Raw genomic sequence first — 9489 nt, 5'->3', positions numbered from 1 at the left:
GCAAGATGAAAAAAACGTATTTCATGTTTACACGATCCTCCGAACAAATGAAAGCATTGTTTCGTTCAATAACCTACAAGTTAAAAAGACATTTTTTTAGGTATACTTGGTATTTTTCTTTAAGTTTCTAGTCAATTTATATTTTTAGATATCAAAGCTCATTTAGAGTGTCAAAACAATTATATAGATCGTTAACTCTTCAGAAATTTTTACTTTATAGTGAATTCAAAAATTTAAGTCGTATCGCGCCAAGTCACACAGGATTTTCTTCTAAGCATCGTCAGCTTGAAAGTTAACTGCACTCGAACTTACTTCTTACAAGGCCTTCTCTGCACATTATATGCATTCTCTCTTCAGATCAAATCGCTACATCGCAGATAGGCATTTATTTAAGAAGCTGCCATGTCTTTAATTTTTTTCTTAAAGTTCGAACAAATAACCTCATTCTTTCTTTTCTGTATGCAAAAAATTTCTCTTGTTTTGGTTTCGATAAGGATACTATAAATGAGTTTTCATTCTTAGACTAAACAGCATTCTTCTCTTGAGTAGAAACTTCGATCTTAAGCAAGAACAATTTCTCTTTCTCGTCGTCTCTAATAAGCTCGCTACTAACAAGTCATATTTCTTCGATCTGGTTCCCCTCAAACCTTATCGTCGATTTAAGTCTTCTCATTCAAATATCTTCTCTTACCTTAAGTCCACTATACTCGCTACTAACAAGTTTATAATTCTTCGACATGGCTCCCCCTCAAACGTTATTATCGATTTAAGTCTTCTCCTTCTCAATACCTTCTCTTTCTCTTAATGTTCATATAACTCGCCACTAACAAGTCATATTTCTTCGATTTGGTTCCCCTCAAACCCTATCGTCGATTTATGTCTTCTCTTTCTCAGTACCTTCTCTTTCTCGTCGTCTCTAATAAGCTTGCTACTAACAAGTCTTAATTTCTTCGATCTGGTCCCCCTCAAACCTTATCGTCGATTTAAGTCTTCTCATTCAAATATCTTCTCTTACCTTAAGTCCACTATACTCGCTACTAACAAGTTTATAATTCTTCGACATGGCTCCCCATCAAACGTTATTATCGATTTAAGTCTTCTCCTTCTCAATACCTTCTCTTTCTCTTAATGTTCATATAACTCGCCACTAACAAGTCATATTTCTTCGATTTGGTTCCCCTCAAACCCTATCGTCGATTTATGTCTTCTCTTTCTCAGTACCTTCTCTTTCTCGTCGTCTCTAATAAGCTTGCTACTAACAAGTCTTAATTTCTTCGATCTGGTCCCCCTCAAACCTTATCGCGAATTAAGTCTTCTCATTCTCAATACCTTTTCTTGCCTTATTCCCATTATATTCGCCACTACAAACTCTATAATTCTTCGATCTGGTTCCCCTCAAACCTTATCGTTGATTTACGTCTTCTCCTTCTCAATATCTTCTCTTGCATCATGTAAATCATTCTCTGTTGTTTTATAAGCTGCTCTTCACAAAAAGTAAAAAAACCCGAATTTCGTTTCCCTCAATCGAACTTAAATAAAATAAGACCTTATTATTATGCCGCGTTATAGATATTATTCAATTTTTATTTCTCTACGTAATTAATGCAAATTGAATTGATTTTTTCGATGTCAAATCCGCCTATCTTTTTCTCCATATTGAATTGGACTATAAATTAAACAAACAAGTTAATAGAAGGGTTTATAAAAGAATATTATGAAAGCTCGAAATACACTGTTATTTATTGACGAAAACAAAAAATAAAGAATACACATATAAATAAAAGTACTTGTATAAAAGTTTTCTTACACTCTAGTATCTAAATTAAAAATAAAGTTATATTTGATTCTAAATATTTAAAAAACTCTTTTATACCATAATGAATACTTTTTATCTTTAAATTGACAAACACAGATAAAAATAATTTTATATTGAAATTTTTTTATTTATAAAGGATGTCATATTAGAAAAATTTCATTAAAAACCAATTAATGAATTATTATTTTAAATACCAAAAACAATGTCTTTTATTTCATTTCACATGCAAATGTTTGAAGTGTATTAATAATTTTTTTACTTGTAATATTTGACAGAATTAGTTAAATTATATGCATAGCTTTTGTGCTTCCAGTTATAAAAGAAATAATTATATTCAAATCTCACTTTTTATAGAAAAAATGTGTTTTAAGCACAACACCGATTTTATGAATCAATCAAATATTCTACGGGGTTATGAGAGAAATAAACTGTAAATTATAAATTTTTTTTGGCAAAAAACATATTCTGAAATTTTTAACATAAAAGATTTAATATTAAGCATATTATGTTCCAATTTAATAGGCTTAGATTTAGTTCTAGCTGTAAAATTTTGTTTTGTGTATACAATAAGAAACAAAAAAGAGAAAGCACGAGATAATTTTTGTATAAAAAGACGGAAATGCTAAAAAAAACGTAATACAAAAAAATATATGACGTGAAATAATTTACGTAATACAATTATGTCTATATGGTATGAACATAAAGTAGAGAAAAATTAGTAGGTAAAAAAATTTGGATTTATTATAAAACTTTTATTTTTGTACTAAATACATATACGAAAATTTTGGTTTATTGTGTATCATGGATATTTTTTCGGCCTTGAAAGAAAAAGTATTAATTTTATATAAAGAGAAATACAGAATAAATAATTGAATTACATCCCAATGAAAGCTTATCTTGTATCAAGCATATTCATAAAAAATTAAGAGTATTGGAATGGAGTTCGTTTTTGAGATATAATAATTTTCATTATAAATAAAAAAATAAATCCTATTTGGTTAAAGAACTTCAAGTAACAAATAGCTTTATTGATAACACATAAACCATAAAAAAAAAGATGATTCAATTCATAAATCCATGATTGTTAGATACAATATTGTCGATTTTTTTGTGATGCTATTGTGTTTTAACGTCCAAAAGAAGTAAGATCGTGGATATATCAGAATGCGATAATTTTATTAGAAAGAAAAGGGTTTAGTGAATAAAAGTTTATCTTATTTTTATTGTATGCGACGGCCGTGTCCGTCATTTTCGAACTATTATTGTCTGATCAGCAAGGAAACAACTAAAAGGCTAAATTTACGATATGAAATTTAAGAAAACACACTTACAAAGAGATTTTAACTTAAAAACATAGACTTTTTTAGTTCTAATTTTGTTCGTTAGTCTGCCTTAAATTTTTTTAAAATCATTAAAATTAATTAATCCTTAAAAAAAAGAAAGTGTACGACAAATATCTTGGTGCTTCTTCGGTATTCAATCAGACTCCAAGAGTCCCCCTGTAATAAAAACAAATGAAAAAATGTAAAAAAACTTGGAATATAATATATTTGAATAAATTAGATAATAAATCAAGATAACAAACATAAAACTCATTTAAATCGGTTCCCATACAAAAACTTTGGCATAACATAAATATATCACCCAAGTATTTCTTTCCTAAAACTTAACTCCATGGTTTTTGGTCATTTCAGATTTTACCTGCAAGCAAATGTCCTCGATATTGTTGATATAAGTTTTATCTAAAGATTTGAACCCAATAGAGTGTTTAGAATTTATGCTCGAGACAAAGATTTAGTGCCACACTTGGATAACTCGCATGACCATCAAAATGTAAAATTAAAATTTTATCTATTTTATATTTCAAATTTGCTTTTAGGCACTAAAGTCACTATTCTCCACTATTGTAATAAAAAACTTGATGGGGTATTAACTTCTACTATGCCTAATTTCCAAACCGTTCAGGAATTGAATCGTCGGAATTTGTTGGGTATCTTATTTTACATCTTCTGTAAATAACAGACTCATATTTTAACAATTTTACGTGGTTCCCCAATATTTAATTTTTTAGACATTCTATTTTTACTATTTTTTAAGTCGTTTTTTGAATTAGCAACTTTCGATGATGAAACTTTCAATTTTGCTTCTATTGTAAAATAACTGTTTCTACATAGAATTAGAAATTTTAATTTGCGGTAGTTGTTCAAAGCCAACTTCTTCCTTTATTTACTGATAGTTTTGCACTGCACATATAGTTTGTACACCTATATACTACTCTTTTAATCCCCATCTCATTGAATATAAATAACTTCACGGCATTTGAAAGATATTTTTTGTTCAATCAACACGTCTAACCGATTAGAAAGTTTAAACAAACGTAAATACTGTAAAAAGCCTCTGTTTTGGCTTAATTTTTACTTTCGTGCTTTTCTTCGGTATTCGATCAGAAATTTTAATATCCAATTTTTTTCATTTTAAGGAGCGGATTTTTTTAAATCCCGATCAAATACCAAAGAAGTACCAATATCTCCAAAGAGTATAAGTACTTTATACCGTATTATCCGATTTATTCCAGCAAAATGTTTTATAAAATCTTGCCAAAGAATGTTTTTAATATTTATTCTTGATCATAATACGAGATAGACGGGAATTATTTTTTTTACATATCTGGATATATATGTAAATATTAGTAAAAAACCATTTGTTTCGATAAAAATATATAAAATAAATCCAGTTTTAATGTATTCTAAAAAAAACCGTAACTTAAATATTGAGACTTTCAATATTCATTTGAGGGATCTCGGTAGCATTGCAATTTGCATTTAATCTATTGCCAGAATCTATTGCTGAATGTATGTTTGTGAAAACATTTAAACTGAACTTAAGTTCTTGTCTACAAGTAAAGAAAATTATATGGCAGCTTATTATAATTATAGATTATGTTTCGTTGTTTATGTCTTATTGGATTGACAAATGTCATGTTCGTGTGTGTATTGTTTTTTAAACTTGCAACCAACTTGATTTTCAATATGCCCGAATTCCTTTGCTAGCATTAAAATTTTATTTGATAGCAACAAAAAACTACTCTAAATTGATTTCTCAATAAATTTACATCACATTTTTCTAAAACATATTTTTTTATTTTTTATCTTTAAAAGTTTTTTTTACTCATAATTGACCATAATATATAAATTTTATGAAATAAAAAGTGTTTTTTCGGTACATGACCGTTTGGAACCCGCTTTGAAAATTTAAAGGACCCCTTTCAAAAAATGGAAAGATTGACAAAAACTAATTTTGTTGAAGGAGATGAGCTCTTTTGTGATGACATGTTTTTGAACATGGCAATAATTGAAAATTTTATGATGCTGATACAGCGTGTATCTTTCTGGCACGCAGTTCATTAATAAAAAACAACTTTTTTTGTACTGTATGCAACTCTGAAAGGCCAATGAAATTGATTAGAAGAAAAAGACTATTAGACAAATATGTTTAAAATTGTACAAAACCTTGTACGGCTTCTAAATCTGTGTGAAAGGACTCTATTTTTGAAAATACCAAATTAAGTTTTTATAAAATTATAAGAATGATATATAAGTACATCAAAAGAGTTTCCTTCCTCTATATAGAAAATGATCTCGATCTAGACAGAAAACCCGTAATTACATATGGTTTGCTCTGCAGAGATCGCATAATCGAGGAAGTGACCAATAATAGTCAGAGGTTAGGAGGTCGTGATGAGTTCGGCATCCCCAAAGTAGTGGAGATCGACGAGAGTCTATTCTTCCGTGCTAAATATAATCGTGGTAATCATACCACAGGTCGGTGGTATGTAGGAGGAGTTTAAATAGGTTCTAAAAAGGCCTTTCTCGTCCCTGTAGCTAGTAGAAATACTGCTACTCTTCTCAAGGTAATACAAGATAATGTATTGCCTGGTTCTATTGTGATCACTGATCGATGGAGAGCATATGGTGCTGTATTTAGACAAATCACAGGGATGGAGCACAGGACTGTAAATCACTCTATCGATTTCGTAAATCCTAACGATCCCGAGACACATACTCAACGAATTGAAGGATTTTGGTCTCTTTCGAAGGGAGATATTCTGTCTATACATGGAAGTAACCAGAACGAGCACTATGAGTATTTTTTACAGTTTCTATGGTCTTATCAAATATCAAAAAATCAAAGGATTAATCAACTTCTTTCTGGATTCAAAATAAATCGTCAAGTCTCTTTTTCTATAATTTTTTAAATTTTTCCCTTTTCTTGAATTTTTCAAAGCGGGCTCCAAACGGTCATGTACCGTTTTTTCTAAGCGGAATTTTCTTTGGATAAAGTGATTGTAATTTTTAACTTTCTGTATATGGGACATTTCTTATAAAATCTACAGTTCATTTTTAGTTCTCTAGCGTTTAAAATCATTAGGGATATTCCCAAAATCATTTGTATGCTGTAAAAATTTGTCTAATGAGTGTTTATTATAGAAGTATAGAAATGATCTATACAGGAATTTCTGAATGTCTTTTTGTTGTAGACTGTTATTCTACAACATTTAATTTATTTCCCTCCCTGTCAAAACAATCAAAGAATTTTCTAGAATTTTATTTATTATAAATAAAATTATAAAAAGGAAGGGTACGACGGACAAAAAAGGAGATAGATGAGAGGGTCGGAATTTAGAGAAGCTAAAGAAGCTTATACAAATTATAATAAAAACATTTATATTAAGAATATTGTAGAGTGGTATTTACTCACCGGGATACCACACTTTTATGGACTGATGGTTTCCCATCAGCCCGAGAAGAATGTTTTAAACTAATGTTTTTATCATTCTTCATACCCTTCTGGGCATAAATTTCTTAAATAATTTTAGGAGGGGGAATATCCCGATTTCTTCTCCAAAAATTATGTTTGGAAAGAGAGAGAATATTCACAAAATGGTGTTCTCAGATCTCCAGGGTAATCTTAGTACCAATGGAGATCTGTCGCCTGACATCTTTCGTTTGCTATTTGTTGGACGCTGTATGTGGCTGCTATTAGATCACAATTAATATTTTATTTTGTAACAAATATATAAAACAGGGAGGCATTGCGTTAAAAAGCATGTTGTAATAAAATTATATAAAAGAATTCTCGTTTTTGACATTATAAAAAAAATAATTATGCAGATAATAAAAATAAAAACAAAGAAAAGAAGTTTAAATATTAATTTTTTTAATCGAACTCGTCCTCCATGTCTTCGGAATCTTCGTCATTTTCCACAAAACAACAGAAATGTCTTCCTATTGCATTATATATTCTCCCTCTCCATGACTTATTATAGTTCTCCTCCGCCTCCCTCATCCTTTTAAAGCCCACTTCCAGAAGATGGAGAGAATAGAGATCGGAAATTTGATCACCTATTCTCTTCAAATCTTCTTCTGTCAGTTCTTCGCTTTTAATTATTTTCTCGTTCCCCTCGACATCTCTCTCTTTGAAGAAGATTTTTGGCATAAATATGCCATCACTCCCCTCAAACTCCTCTAGACCCTCTCCTAAACTTATAGGGTCCTCCCCCATTTCCCCTTCTTCAATATGGCCCTCCTCCCCCAAATCTTCTGTGCTTTCACTATTCTCCTTCGCCTCCTCATTCTTAATATCTACATTTTCCACCAAGTCTTCTTGATTCTCTTCAACACTTTCTTCTTCAGTCGACGCCCCCACGTCAACTGAAGAATGGCTGAATACAACCTTTTCTGTAGGCAAATCGACAATTTTATCATCAGACGACGCCCTCACGTCATCTGAATAATTGTCTATAATTAGATTTGTCTTGTTACACTGTAGTGCTTCTTTGTTTCTCCAGAAGTTTAAAACATCAGAAAACACATAGCTTGATTGCAACATTGGGGGTAATGTTGATTTTTTTGAATATATGCATTTTTTTGTTTTATTTTGTTTTTTTACCAATAAACTTTTTTAATTTGTTTTCTAAAAGGGTGTTTTTTGGAGGGGAAAAAAGAAACGATACGAAAGAAGTATATAAATCGATATATAATCAAAAAATAAACATTTCATAAAATATTTTTTTTTGTTTACAATATTTTTTTCTTGTGGTCTTTTTTAATCATTATGTACAAGCATCTGTTTATTTTTATAACATATTTAATCTTGATAAGAATGTTTATACTCATATTTATAATTATTGTATAGGTTTTGATGATGATAGGCTTGATGATTATTGATAATACTGTTTTCTTCATTTTGTTTTAAAGATTTCTTAAACATTGTAATTATTAATACAATAAATACTGAATAAAATTAATTTTTTAAAAAATAAAATAAACATGATCAGGTGTTTTAACAGGCAACTATCTAGCTCATGTATCTTGATAACTTCTTGTAATTGATCATATTAAACAATTTTAATTCTAATATACAACATTTCATTTATATTTTTCTCAATTAAAAATTCAAGTTTTTAAATCATTACTTGTGATTAACATATATATTTCTAAAAAATAATTCGATATATTTTACAATAAATTTATAATGTTATATAAAAAATGAAAATGATAATTAAATATTTATTATGATACACAATTATTTAATTATAAGGTTCAAATGTTGATAATATTTTATCGAGTATAAATAATGATAAGTGTAATCTAATACTAACTATATTATTTATAATTTTAATACAGCGCTTATTAACAATTTAACGAATGTCATTTAGCATATAAAATCATCTAATTTCACAAAGAATTAATTTAAAAATTATACACAGAAACTGTATTTTATTGATTATAATTTATTCTATGATTTTTACTAGTACTGAAAAAAACATATTTAAATTTTCGAATTTTTCAAAATTGTTTAAAATTTTTTTGTTTGATAATTCGTGTTTGTTTGAATTTGTTTTTTTCTAAACGAACAAATTAAATTTTACCTTTTGATACGGTCAAAAATTTGAATTAAAAATTTACTTCGATACTTAGTCATGTTTTTTATCTAACCCGTTTCTCAAATCGTCTTATCATGTCTAGGATATTTTGAAAAATTCACTTGTGATGTTACTTCAAGACTGTTATTTTAATTTATGTCGTAATTTGAATGCTATTCTAATTGTTAATTTATTTTTTTGATACACATAACAAAATAGAAATGTAAACTATAAATTAGTTTCTAGTTTCATAAATTTTTCACAATATCATAACTATATTGGTCTTGTATTTATCCAATTTAAAATCAAATTCTAACATTTTTACAAACAATATCCATTTTTTTGTAGATGTGTTTCTATGTCTTTTTTTTCTTTAATAGGTTTGACAATATTTTGTATCAAATTTTTTATAAATTACGTTTAATATCAATTATATCAAAAAGACCCTTTCACCTATTTTATTTACAGTTGTCAAAGTGTTATCTAGTACATTTTAAATGGACTAATACAACAAATCAAAGATAGTTAGCACATATTCGTGTCTCAATTCAACTTATTTTTTGGCTAAAGTGCACTATAGGAGTATTTTTTGAAAAATAGAGGAAGGAATCAAAACAAGAGAAGAATTAGAAACATATATAATGAACTGATAAGATAAAAACCAATTAATATTTGTGATCAATGTGAGGTAAAATACGTAAAGTAAGTAAAAAGGAGTATTTACTGACTTGTACTTGGAAGAGATGTC

This window comes from Vairimorpha necatrix, chromosome 8 (assembly GCF_036630325.1).
Source record: "Vairimorpha necatrix chromosome 8, complete sequence".
Lineage (NCBI taxonomy): Eukaryota > Fungi > Microsporidia > Nosematidae > Vairimorpha > Vairimorpha necatrix.
The sequence above is the reverse complement of the archived record's forward strand: the minus strand, read 5'-3'. Positions refer to the sequence as shown.